The 14319-nt window shown below is 37.9% G+C and overlaps 1 protein-coding gene across 4 annotated transcripts in view; it reads right to left on the bottom strand.

Moving 5' to 3' along the window:
* Nucleotides 1-14319, bottom strand: part of ATXN7 (ataxin 7) — an 83533-nt gene that overhangs the window by 34191 nt on the left and 35023 nt on the right. The gene's annotated exons all lie outside the window — the stretch shown is intronic.

Genomic DNA, 14319 nt, shown 5'->3' with positions numbered 1-14319 from the left:
TTATTTTCTATTTAATTTTTTTAAACCATTTTAAACACACAGTCATTTACCAGGCAGTATTACATGCCTAATGGTTTTATTTGTTCAACAGTGCATTATAGTCCAGCCATCTGCTGCCAGAGATCCATGTAACAGCTATACAGGAGAGAGAACTGGAGATAACAGTGTGTCAGAGCATGTGTGGATTTTGGAGATAACACACATACTTGTAGACTTTTACTAATAAAATTAGTTTCTACAATTTTAAGAATACAGTTTCTTAATAATATATTTAACAGTTATAACTGCATTCAGAGACTACTGGAGCAATAAACTCAGCATTTACTACACAACTTAAAGGTACATTACATTTATATTACTAAAAATGTTATTCAATAATTAAAAGACAAAAAACCAGGAAACTGCAAACATTATATGTGGCTGTAAAGCTATTTAAAGGTTTAAAATTGATATAAGCAAGTTTATTTTCCTATAAAAACCCTCAAGTAATAGATTTATCTTAACAGTAACTTAGAAAATAAGTTAAACTTATTTACCCCTGTGCTAGAACTGCCCCAGAGTTTCATTTTACATCTACTAATTTAGGCATATTTTTAACAGCAACCACAGTTTTGTTCATTAATAGAACACCACTTGTGAAATAAATTGAGTGTGCTGCATGCTAAGAGTGAGTGTGCCATAACACAAGGCAGCCACTGGCAGAATGACACCATCAGCCCTGTAGAGCCCCACGGACTCCACTTTGTTTCTCACGGACAGAACATATCCCCACCGAACTTCCAGAATTAAGGACTCCCCTTGTAGTATGTATCTTCATCATAAAAAATTAACTACTTTTCTCTAAAACACATAATCTATCCCAGGTTTTCCAAAAACCTTACTAGTGTTACACCAAAATTAAGCACGATACCTGCAACAACAGCTCCAACCGGATTTTGCAGTTGGACGCAAATGACCAAGGACATCTGACTCGGCTGAGAGAGATCACAGCTACACTCATCTAAGTCACAGGCACCTTTTTGCAACTGAGGTTACATTAAATAAACAAATCATCTCATCTGCGCTTCATTAAATAGCGACTCTTGCTTATTTATTTATATATCATTTAAAAAAAGCACACTCAAGTACTGCAAACTAAGCACAGCTAGTAAATATATGCTGAGGAGGGGGAGATCAAATAGGAATAATAAACTTCTATTTTTCAATATCTACTTTCCATGATGTAATATTAAGCTAGGTAAGAAAACAAGTATAAACTTAAATGTCATTGCTAATATTTCGTGCAGGAGCTCTTTGCACGTATAAAAGTTTCCACACAGCAAGCAAATACTCCAGGGTCACTTCCACCTGACTACCAATCCTCCAGGATGAATGGGACAATAACAGTGTGCACTGCCTGATATTTACGTTGTTAATAGCCCACAGAGAGGCTGCTACTGTGTGATGTCCAACGAACTGTAAATCCACACCCTGGAATCTGTTCCCATTACTGCACCGTTCAGACCTCACTGGATTCTCAGACTTTACACCATATTGTACAGAATGCAAGGGGGAATAGTGAACATGAGAGAAGGACCGTCTGCTCTGTGTCTCCTGCAAAATAAAGCACTCCTTGATACTACTCTGGGACATTACCTATAAGTACCAGCACACTAAGAACTCTTTTATGAATATTTGCTGGCAATACAGAGCTCCAATTTTAAATGACAACTGAAACAAATTGGCAGAAAGTGATGCAAAAAAAAAAATGTTTTCTTATTTCAGTTTGGGGATCCCAAGAAATCTGAATAATTTACAAGTGTCATTTACACTGTAAAACACATCTTCAGTTTTAAAATCTTTGCTCCAAGTGACAGCAAGCAATGACAGAATACAGAATTAGGAAATACAGAAACTCACAAAGGACCATTCTAAGAGTAAAACCACTTGACATAGAGCAAAGGATTTGCTGCACACCCAAAATCACAACCTGATTTCAAAGGAAGCACGCACAAAACTCCAGCCAGATGGCATAAATCACTGTAGGAGATGATCTACCCCACAGTGGTCTCCTACAGCACTGATAACAGAGCAGAACCCCAACATAACTAGTGAGGGAGCAGCGAAGGTTAGAGGCCTAAATGCAATTCCTTTTGTTTTCTCACAGGAGGTAAAATAAACAATAGCTTTTTATTACCCAAGCATTTGTTTAAAATAGATACAATTAAATTATGTTAGAGAAACTCATAGGACCCTAAATAACACTTGAGTCTGAGCACGCTGAGCACTGCATAAACACACCAGACCAGCCCAAAAGGGCCACAAAGTAGGTACCAGTGGGCAAAAAGCAGTACCAATGCTTCATGGAGCCCTGCATATTAGCTTAACAATGGCTTTGAAAATGTAAGGAGTGTAACACAAACAAGATCAGTTAAGACAACTGGAAGAGACCTGAATCCACACTTCCCAACCCAAGAACCTCATTCTTAGGCAGGTAGCACACCTTTAATGTGCTTTACAGTCATTAATTGAGTAGAGCAAGAGCAGGTTTCAGGGAAATCTTATTTCTGTGTTCCAACAGGGCAAACACCTCTGTGGCACTGTTATATGAATGACAAATTAGGCCATGCAAATATTAGAGAATAATACACAGAACAGTTTAACAAAACTCAAAGAAGAAGTATGTACCAGGAGTAGGCAACGGATGCCTAATTTTCCTGTTTCCCCTCAACCATTTATGAAAGTTCACAAGCCTTGCAGTTGATACTCTAACGCCCAATACTTTATACTTGTTTCACTTCATGACATGCACGTTCTCTATTTAAAAGTCTAATGAAGTTTACAGTATTTCACCAGTGTCATTTCAATGCACTGTTCCCCTGAGTTTGAAGATTACTTTTTGAAATACTTCACTGCAAATATAAAGCCTATGCCTCTCAAGGAAGAGCCTAGCAACCATGATTCATATGTTCCTCTTCCAAAGCTGGGCTCATTTAACTCTCTCCATCTGGGAATATTTTTCAAGGTCAAACTAAAAATTTAAATCGAAACCTCAAACTTTCCATGTATTTTTCCATAAATTCAGTGTTTATATGGTATCAACATACAGATACTATTATAAGAGCTGCTAGTCACATTAATTCTAAACCTGCTTCATTTACCTTCATAATAAGAAACCTCTGAACATTGTGACCCCCAGAATTCACTTCTCCTTTCAAATGTAACTTTGTTTTTAAAAAGGTAACTTTAAATGATGCATTGCTGCACCTGTTTACGAAGACTAAAACAAGCCCATGCCATACACAATTCTGAGATAGCTGCATTACTTGTTGAGCATGTAATAAGGAAAATGCTTCTTATTTGGAAAAGGTCAATAGAGCACCATTTTCTAACAAAAAAGGGAAAAACAATAATGGACCATCTGGCATACTGCACATTAAGTAACATGGAGCTCAGCATGTCCAATCTGAAAAACTTTCTAACACTGAGCTGCCATCTCCTCTTCTCTGAAACACATTGTGGAAACACATAAGTCATTGAGTAATTTCTTAGTATTTCCAGCATTCTCTTTCAGGACAGCTACACTAAAGAAATTCATGCTTGTGGTCATTAAAACTAACTGTGTACTCTCAACCTCATTATTCTATTACTTAACATCACACACAACAGAACACATAAAAAAGCCTAAAACCTCCTCAGTTAGAGAAAAGGTCAGCAGTTTGCATTTATTTAGCCACTAGTTTCAGTGGCTATCACAGCTGTATATTTTTCTTGGATTTTTTTTTTTAACACCCACAATATATCAGATTTCCTACAAACCTTGTTGCCCCTTTTCAGACAGGGACCATTGCACAGTCCATTTATCCTAGTATGTAATAAGACAGCATCCCTTCTAGAAATGAAATATCACCAAAACCAGCGAGGTTAAGATCCTCTCCAGTACAGCAATCACTAGAAGAAGAGGGTAGAATGAACCCTAATCCTGGCTGTGTGCAGAGACCAGAACACGAGTTTCCTATTTTCCAGAAGTCTGTTTACTGCAACTGAAAAAAGGAGGAGAACGAAAACTGAATCAGAAGAAGAGAAAGCAAAACTACCGAGGGCAGAAGTGAAAGGGCAAAGAACAAACTATCAGAGTTATGGCAAACGAACAGAAAACTCGATCAAACTGCGACATGAATATGTAAAAGCTCAGCAGAAATATTTTTCATGCCAAAACACTGCTAATGTTCATTCTTCCTTATCCATTCCCAGCATAAACATCTGCTTATTAAGATTATTTTTTAAAGTCTCAGTCTGATTGATCACAAACATGTATGCGCTGCTCACCATTCAGTGTAATTTGACAATGGACACTGTACACTGATACCTGATGTGAACAGTAAAAGGTTTTGGCTACAAAGATCCTCCCACAGCATAGCACAACATGCCTTCAGCACAGCACCAACCTGGTTATACTCCCAGAATATTTTTAATCACTATAATTAATATTAGACACATTAAAACCATGATGCCCTAAACTATTAAATCCACACGCACAGCAGATATAACCCTTTATTATTTTTAACTGCCCCCCAAACACAGAATGTACTTTTCTTTTTACAAGAGTCTGATCCAAATCCACCTTAAGCAAATGTAACAACTTTTATCAATTCACTAGCTTTTCCATTAAGAAATCAGGGAACTGTTTCAGAGGTACTATAAAAGGAAATTGTAAATAGATTCCATTATTTTGGAATGTTGCCAAAATCTAGATTGTTTGAACTATTTACTTCATGAACCAAGTAAGATCAAATAATGTCCACCAAGAGCTATTTTGAATACATTTGCTCTGTACTAGCTGTGTTTTCTCTTATCATTAGAAGAGAATCAATCTTGATCATACTAAGGTAAAAAATATGCAAGTACACTTTGTTTTAACTTAACTGGTAGACCTCTTTCTCTACAGGCATGGTTTTAACAGAACTATTATTTAAGATAACACAACTCTTCACTAACATCTGAAAATTTTTTGAAAAGAGAAGGAAAAAACCCACAGCTGTAGTAACTTAAAAGTAGTTGACATCTTGAAGGAAAAGAAATTTTGTGACAACTCCCATAATTTGCTTGTAATACATGTCCCACGTAATGTCAGATCCTGATAAAGTAATTAAAATATTTCTGTTGTTTTACCTTTTACGGCTGTGGAGAACATGAATGTCATTTAGTGTCTGAAAGCAAACAAAACCTTCCAAATTACTATTTTTAAGAGCTTGTGATCTGGGGGAGACACACAAGGAGGGAGAAGGAAGGCATCTAACCAGCACTGAGGACCACAAACAGGTTGTACCAAACCCAGGCAGATTTCACACAGAAAGCTCAGCTCTGTCACCACCAAACTAATGACTTATAGTTGGCCAAAAAAGCTAAAATTCTGTCAAGAAATCTGCACAGTGGGCCAGTCCTGCTGAATCTATTGCTGACTTTAGTTGTCAATAACAAGTAATCTTCAGGCACAAGGAGAATATTAGCTGCAAACTGAGACAGCTACAAACAGCACTGCAAGGTATTTAACTAACCTGGTTATCTTAAGTAAAGCTCCCATCTATTTTAAGTCACACAGGCCCTTATTTTAACTGATATGAATGTTTTATTAAAAAATTAAAGTGATCCAAGTTAGCGTCTCAAAACTTACCTTTCATACACAAATATTTCACTTTCTGCAACTAAAATATTATTTTCTGAACAACATATATCCAAACTATTTTCCAGAAACACTCAAGTGCTTATCATTCATGAACACGTGTGTTTTTGTGTACTTATCAATGCTGAAGTGAAATTAAACTACTGGCGATTTTTTTTACTGTGTGCTACGCAAGACAATAATAAAAGGAGAATATTCCTAAACAGATACTGTGAACAAAATAACTAAACCATGGAGTACTCAGAGTGCTCCGGTTTACACAAATTTTAAAACAAAGTAAGAGATTCTAGCAAAACATGCATACTTCAGGGTTTTCTGCAAAATTTCCAGTAATGAACACTTAAGTATTAATAGAACACAAGTATTTTACGAACCATATGTGCAGGCATGACAAATTTGTGCCTGCAAAGAACACATGCATAATCAAACAAACCAAACATAAAATGATCAAATTTGCACACAGAAACACTGTTTTAAAAAATCTGTTTTCAAAAGGTGCTCATGTTGCCTCATGCAAAAAAGCCTTTTAATACAAAACAAAACAAATGGGTGAATATTCCCATATCTGAGCTGTTTCATTGAGGGAAGCATTGCTGAAGCGTTTTCTGCAAAGTTATCTATTTCTTAAAATCCTTGCCAACTGCATTCTCTACATTAAGTAACTTACATTTTTTGCACATACAGCTTTGGAAGGAGGAGACATTTGAAAGGCACGGCTCTCCTTAGGTTCTGAACTTTGTTTCACTGTGCAGTTGCTGATTGATCAGCTGAAGGAAGGAACAGCTGAAAACTTGATTAAATGTTTTTACTGCATTTTCCACTTTGGCAAATATAGCAGTTACCCAGCATTTTATTGAAGTCCTAAGAATACTCAAACCTCAAAGTTTTGGCTCAGAGAAATGACTTTCACTTCAAGACTGAAAAACCCCACAATCTGGTTTAACTGGGCACAGGAGCTGCATTAGATTTGATCACTGTCATAAATCTCTACTAGTGTTAGTGTTATTTAATCTCTAAAAGTGGAATCCTCTCTGTCAGGTCTCCTTTCAAAACTCATGTCAGTCTGTATTTCCAAAGCTACAGCTCTGTAGATTTTACTTTGCTTTCCCCAAATTCAAGGTAGAACCTTACCTGGTGAAAGGGTCAAGGACGACCTACCTCTTTTCTGTGGGTTCAGTTGTGCTGCATTCCCAAAAGCCCATCCCCTGCATCATCCCCTGGAGTTACACCTCCAGCAAAAAGCTTTGCCATATGTTGCAGGCAGTAACACTGCTCTGTGCATACCCAAGCTGCAAATCCAAACAGCAATCCTTGTGCAAGGCTATGAGCACAGCAATTCTCCTGGAGCCTTCTTTCCTCCCTCTCTCCATGAGGATGCAGAATGAAACACTGACAGTCTCCTGTTCTCTAAAATTTAACAGTTCTGGGAAGTGTCTGTATCATATCCAAGGATAAAAACTGAGCAGCAGATACCAAAGAGAAGTGTGTCATGCACACGTGCACCTGCAAGCCTAGCGTGCAGCTGGGAGTTCTAATTTTAGGCTCCCAAGATTTGAATGTTCCTGTAATTATATATAAAACATATTAAAGCAGACATCTAAGTATTTAGTTAAATTCTTTGTATATGAATTCATCTACACACATTTTTTTTGAAAATCTAACACAAAACACATGTCAAATTGTTCAATCAAACTATTAAACAGGTTTTCTAAGTTTATTATAAGAATAATCCATAATTTCAGTGAGCAATCTTACAGAAGATTGTCAATAGAAAGACAGGAGTAAATTTCTCAATGAAACACAAGTAGCATATTTTAATCTGCTGAGAAGCTTTTTAAGTCTCCCCCCACACATTGTATCCTGTTACATGAAGTTTTCATCAGCAATTTGAATGAAGTCAGTCATCTGCAAAACTATTCCCATTTACTGTTTAGCTTTCAGACCTAAAGGTATTTTAAATTTCTCCAACCAATTTATATAATATTATGCAAATGCTGAACATACAATTTGTCATGTAAGAAATCTTCATTCAAAGTCATGCATTATTTTTAGGTGACATGATCTCATCGTGCCACTGCTGTATTTTGGGAAGGCCAACAAATTATTATTTATGTTCCTATGTAAAAAAAAATAACCCAATCCTAAAATACCTTTAAGGAACCCTCAAAGATGAGTTGAGTTTTGCAACTACGACACAGAAATTAAACTGAATTCAGGGAATGAAAAACCTTGAATTTGCACAGTAAAATTAAAATCTGGACTAAGCTAATATGAAAGTGTACACAGAAACACTTCAGTTATTATGCAGAAAACCAGGGTCTATTGTGAGGGGGGAAAAATGTTCTGGATAAGCCACCAGTTAAACACAGCCTCAATTAAAATGAAATAAATCATCCATAGAATAGTCTAAAATGTATCTCAAGTCATATAGCCTGAAGCACGCTACAATTATGAATTGTTTTAACATCAACAGGCTTGGCACTTTTCTTCTCTTTCACAAGCAGCACTCCGTGTACTCTGCAGCAGCTGTACTTTTGGAGTAGGAAAAAGGAAGTTTCTTTTATTTAAACCTAAACTCACAGTTTACACAAAACGGCTCATCGCAGCACAGGCATTTTGATACGTCGTGAGTGCAAATGGTGAACGTGCTCCAGGCGTCCCAGCCTCTCCCATCTCCCACCCAGACATGCTTTGGAGGGGAAAAAGAATTGGCATGTGTGGTTTCTGCTACTTTCCCTGTGCAACTGCCCATCTCCAGCCATAGGACTGGGTGCTGGCTGTGACTCAGTGCTCAGTAACTGAGGGAGTAGAACAGTAACAGACATTCACATACAGATTTACACTTTTTTTACTGGGAACTGGAGGAATACAATGTACCCATGACTACATCTTTTGTGGTATGAGAACACAACAAAATTTTGTAATAATAAAACACATCATGTTCCCTGCTACCTAAGACATGCACAGTGCTCACCCTTCAGCCTCTCCCCTCCTCTTCCCTGCTGACTGCAGCCCCAACTCCTGTGAGACAGCAGCATGTTCTTTACTGCAAAAACAACACATCTTGGCACAAAGAATGCTCTGGCCACATCTGACATCATGCACCTGATACCTGAGAGAGCAAATCAGCATATCCAAAAAAAAAAAAAAAAAAAAAAAGGAAAATAAAACACTGTCAACTGAATTGTATATATATATTTTCTTTTATTAGGCAACCCAACTACCTAAAACCACCCCACCCGTGCCACTCCCATTCTCCATGCACTGGAACATCCACCTCAAAAATAAGACTGTTTCAATCATGCCTAATATAGCTATAATGAAACTGATGCCTCTTGATTTTCACATACCAACTTACACTTCTGCACCCCTCTTAATTTGGCAGGCACTATTAGTTTTTCCATTAAAATTTATTTCCTTTGCTTTACAGATTTACTGGGAGTTGATCTGATACAACAAAAAAAATAAAATAATATGAGTTGCACAGCAACAGGCATATAAATGTACTATAGCAAATAAAAGCCCAACAGTACTGTGATATTTAATAAGATTAAAAGACAAAGTGGAAAATAAAATGGTTTTGTTGTTATAGCAGTAAAAGAGCTAACCCACTTCTTATATATTCGAACACACATGTAGTTACACAAAGTATTTTGAACTCAGTTATTGCATACCTTTAAACAATGAAATATTACTATTTCAATTATCTAGCTGAGGAACTGGTAAACCTTAAAGTCTTTATGTCTCACAATTGATATATTCCAGCACATACAGAGCTATAGTCACCAGGGATTTCCTGCCAAGAGGGGATCCACCTGTTCAGAAGGGTAAGGCTTCAAACTAGTGCTAGCTGTCCTCTGACATACAGTTATAGGAATAAAAAAGGTAAGCACTGAAGGAAATCAGGCTACCCATTCACAGTATAAGGTCAGTAACTTCACTGCTGGCTGTTTGTGATACAACACAAACCCAGTTCAGCCTAAAAACTCTTCATGGAAGTTAATTTTTTTTTGTTATGGAATACTGAATTCTTCTAAAGAAGAAATTTCGGTTTTGCCTTTGCACATCACCTCCCCTTTAGAATAAGCCCATTGCTATCCTTATTCCAAGATGTATTTCTTCACTGTTAGGAGTGATTCGCCTTATTTTAGGAGCCCGCCTTCACAAAATCTTCCCGAATCCCATCTACAAACATTACACATAGAATACACAGTATGTATACAGAATAAAGACTTTGAAAACACTGGGTGAACAAATCTGCACCAGGTATAATTCTTCTGTATCTGGCACTAGTTCTCTACTACTGAAATCACCCATTTCACTCATAAGGTTGGGAAGGACTGCAACTTTTAATATTTTTAAACTAAGATGTATTAAAAAATGAAGCATCACTTAGATCATATTATACATGCAGAAGCTCTGAAAGGACATGTTTTAAAGTAGTTTTTCTGCTCTTTCATGGTCTGGGCCTCTTTAACATAACCTGAACACCAGCCCACTTGAGATGTACACAGAAGGTAACACCTTCAGCAAAACAAAACAAAAGGAAAAGACAGAAGAATTTGCTTGGACTACTTTATGTTCTGATTATGCTGGTTTGGTCTAATTCACATTTTTGACAGATAATTCCTAAGACTGCTTTGCTCCTCTGGTCTCTCTGCAGATAACAGCACTTGAGACACTTAGGAAGAAAGGGTATTGGATATGTATGAATGGACCTAAATACACAGTGGGAGGTAAAAATAAGGCCAGCTAGGGAGCAAAATGCTCTTGGGAAAAAGTACTGAAATGGGCACCAGCTTTAATTTTTAGACATCTTGTGTCAAAAAAGGACATAAAAACAATAAACATGATTATTTAAGCAGCAAGACAAAGTCATCCTTATGCAGATACAAGATTAGACATACTCAGAGCACAGCTGTGCAATGAGACACAGGCAAGTGGTGTCCTGCAGCCCTCAGAAACCCACGGACCTCAAGCGGTGGTCTGATGCATCATGTTGCAACAGGAGGCCTGTCTGCAAAGGACATGTCAGGGAAGACATGGAGCCAGTTTTAAGAAACAGCCACAGCAAAGAACACAGAGTTGGTATTTTAAAAAGGCATGCAAAAGGACATTTCAGAGCACCAGTTAACTGCCCCTGGATGATTCAGGATGACAACAGTAAGTAAGATTAAATAGGTATCAGGAATTTGAAAGGTAAACAGGATCCTTTGATATTATAATAAATTTGTAGAGTTTACCATCCCCCAGTACACCGAAAACAAATAACACATCCACCTTCCTAAAGCAGCCAAAAGATAACTACTGCAAACATATCTAGGATAACAAAACCATGGTTTACAACAGAAGCAGATCCTTTGCCAGACACAGCAGTTGCACGCACATGAATTTTAGGACCTAGGCTGGGATCTTCGGCTCAAACCCGCTCGGAGACTATGGCAATCTCTAGTGGTGCCTATCCAGGGTAGGCAGGAAGCCAAAGCCACTGCTGCCAAACTTGTTGAGCCAGTCTTCCCAGCGCTGCCCCACAATGCACCGCTTTGTGTTTGGAAATTGCTCAAAAGCTTTTGCTTCCAGCAACAGTGTGGAGCACTTGGGGAAAGATGCCAAAGGAGTCCAAGAAAGGGTATGGCCAGGCCACCATAGGAGTAGGGACACCCCAACCACTCCTGTCAGTCAGTGACATCACCCTGAATCACTGTGATGACACCACGCTTCCTGTGAGACCTCGGTCACAACTCTACTCACACGACTGCAGGAAAACTCCTGGGATGATTAAATTATAAATAAAACTGATGATGCTGCATCTTACCATCACGTCTCCCCATTCTACAACGAAGAGCACCATCTATCCAGGTTGTGATTTTGACCTATCCTGGGAGAGAGGTCTTTCTTCACATTGTTGTGGTTGTCCACAGCAATTCTGCATGGCGTCAGCAGGAGGACAGAGAATTGCAGTGTTGCACAGAGAACCCCTTTTGCATCCCAAGCAGTTGTAAACAAGCCTCAGATGAGACACGTTGACAGCGCACTGAAGATTTTACTCCTGTGCTCTACCTACTCTGCGGATAAAAATAGTATTCTTATCTCCAAGGCTATCAAGCTAGCGCTTCAGATCATTAAATTCAGGCCACAAAAACAACAGAACATACTTGCAAGTTTTATTCCAGCAAATGTCACAGTGGTCTGTGCCCCTCCATTTCAGGGCACAAGCTGAGAGTCAGGCAGAATCAAAAGGAAATTTCCTAAAAAAAGACTGATGCATTTCGGACTTCTCCAAACACCCCATGGAAACAGTGGTGTTTGGAGGCACAGCACACCAGGCACAGCAAACTGAGTCAGCTGGATGTTAAAGCAGGTTCTAGAGAAGAAATATCAGACAAGAAGAGGGCTCTGCCCAGCCTAGATACAAAACATAATCAAATCGTAGCAGGTACGGTTCAGACACTGATATTTCCCCCAGAGTCTCATAACACAACTGGTAGTAGAAGTCTTCCTTCAATCACTGAGCCACAAAAAACCCATAGAATTTAGGACAAAAATTTGCAATCTATTATATACACTGACTTTGGTAGGCAATGCAGATATATTGAATTTGGCTCAAAACTTCTCTATAAATTACAAACTACAATGTGGAACAGAAGCTCCTTAACAAGCAGGATTTCTAGACAGATGATTTGGGTAACACAACTTTCACAGAAATGAAAAACAAAATTGCTTTTGAGAATTCATCTTTAAGTACTTTTATGAAGTAAATGCTGCCTATCAGGAAATTAATTTAGGCCTTTCCTCTCAAATACTTCCATTTAGTACCAGCAAGAGCAGGACGACTGCCATCTCTGTTCGCAGAGCAGAACAGACACATTCAAACGCAGATTCTGTGTTTTAAAAAACAAATTATCTGAACATCCTAAACCTCAAAATTATATTCCTCACAAAGCAAAGCCCAGCAAAGCCTTCTTTCTAGCTGTCGGAGGCAAGTAAAACACTCCTTTAATACATTTCTAGAGTCATTCTAACTGAACAGGAACAAAACAGATGATTTTAACATTTTTGGGGAAAAGTGGGAAAAGTCATGGGAAGATTTATTATTTTGAAAATAATTCATTTCCAAATTATTTTATGTGGCTGTCTCAATAATCCAACACCCACACTGTCTGACTATTGGGAATACTTTCTGTTCCTTTGACACATCCATCAAAAATATGGCCGGTTATCCCAAATCTTCGCAGCGTTTGAGGCCTCTGGATATTCCACATGACTACGGATTTGTTCTGAAGGGATAAAAAGAATATTTGGTATGGCACACATTTATGTATACTGTATAAATGATGCCTCTCTCTCCTTTTGCCATCATTTGCAATAGCACTCCAATAAGAGATAAATGATGCTGTAACTCTTCTTCAGCAGAGTAACCCAAACTCGAATGGTATTTTCTCCAGCTTACAGATTTACTGGGAAGCACCTCAGCAATGTTAGGGAAACTTTTGATTTCTATTACCTGGCTTCCTGACATAACTAATTACTAAAAATAATTTTTTAAAAAAATATTAGTACATTAAATTATATAAACTAGTTCTTACTTGCTGTTTAGTTTTCACAATACACCACTTATAACTGATCTTGATTTACACTGCAGTTATTCACTGATACAACATCTCTAACACTCAAAGATAAGCAAGATACAAGATCTACTATGCTATACAATTTTGTAGGTAGACATGTAAAAATCATATCAGATTCACTCTGAAAAGATACACAATCAAACACAGCCAAAGGGATTCGAGGATTACCAGACCAAATATGTGATGGAAAATCATATTCTTTACGCAGCCACCACCTTGTTTTGGAAACAACTTTACAGTTAGAATACAACTGTTATTTCACAGAGCAGAGACAGAGGAGCTGCTTAATCCAGCATTACTAGGAGGGAAAAAAAAAAAAGAAAAAAAGATTGTAGAACCACACCCTAGGTGTAAACTGATACAGATTTTCTTCTGTATTTTTGCCTGAAACAATAGCCAGAGGGTGTAATTTAGGCTATGCACACCTTGACAAAGCCATGGCTATAATATCTAGGGACTGACAATTAAATGTTTGCATAGTGAAGTACTTCTCTGCTGTCTGTCTGATCGTGAGGTTGTAGTGAACGTGGCTGTCTTCTCTCTCACCACTGAGCACCATAACCTGGTCCTGCGTCCTCCCTCCAGTCACAAGTAAAACCCTTGCTGACTTCAGTGGCTCACACCACCACCTCACGTCCCCAGGTAACACTTAATAAACCAATTTGCCTACTGACAACATCTACTACACCATTTATGCAGTCAATGAAGAAAACTGTAGACAGAAAACTGAGTTTATGGAGAATAAAATACAACATAATTTGATGTTCATAGAAAACAAACATCCAAACATCCAATTTACTGTGTATTCACTATATGACCTGATTTTCAAATTTAACTCATTAAAGCTTCTACACTTCATTTTAATGCAAGCAGCTATAGGACTTCCAGGTGTGAAAGCGCCCAACCAACCTTCTTGCAGATAAAACCATGAGAGCTCTAGATTTCAGAACCAAAGCACACAACATGGGCTTACAATCTCAAAACTGGTCCTACTGGATTTTAACCCTTCAGCTCCTTTGTATACATTTT

Source organism: Pipra filicauda, unplaced genomic scaffold (assembly GCF_003945595.2).
Source record: "Pipra filicauda isolate LSUMZ 115617 unplaced genomic scaffold, ASM394559v2 scaffold148_size1903560_pilon, whole genome shotgun sequence".
Taxonomy (NCBI): Eukaryota; Metazoa; Chordata; class Aves; order Passeriformes; family Pipridae; genus Pipra; species Pipra filicauda.
The sequence above is the reverse complement of the archived record's forward strand: the minus strand, read 5'-3'. Positions and strand labels throughout refer to the sequence as shown.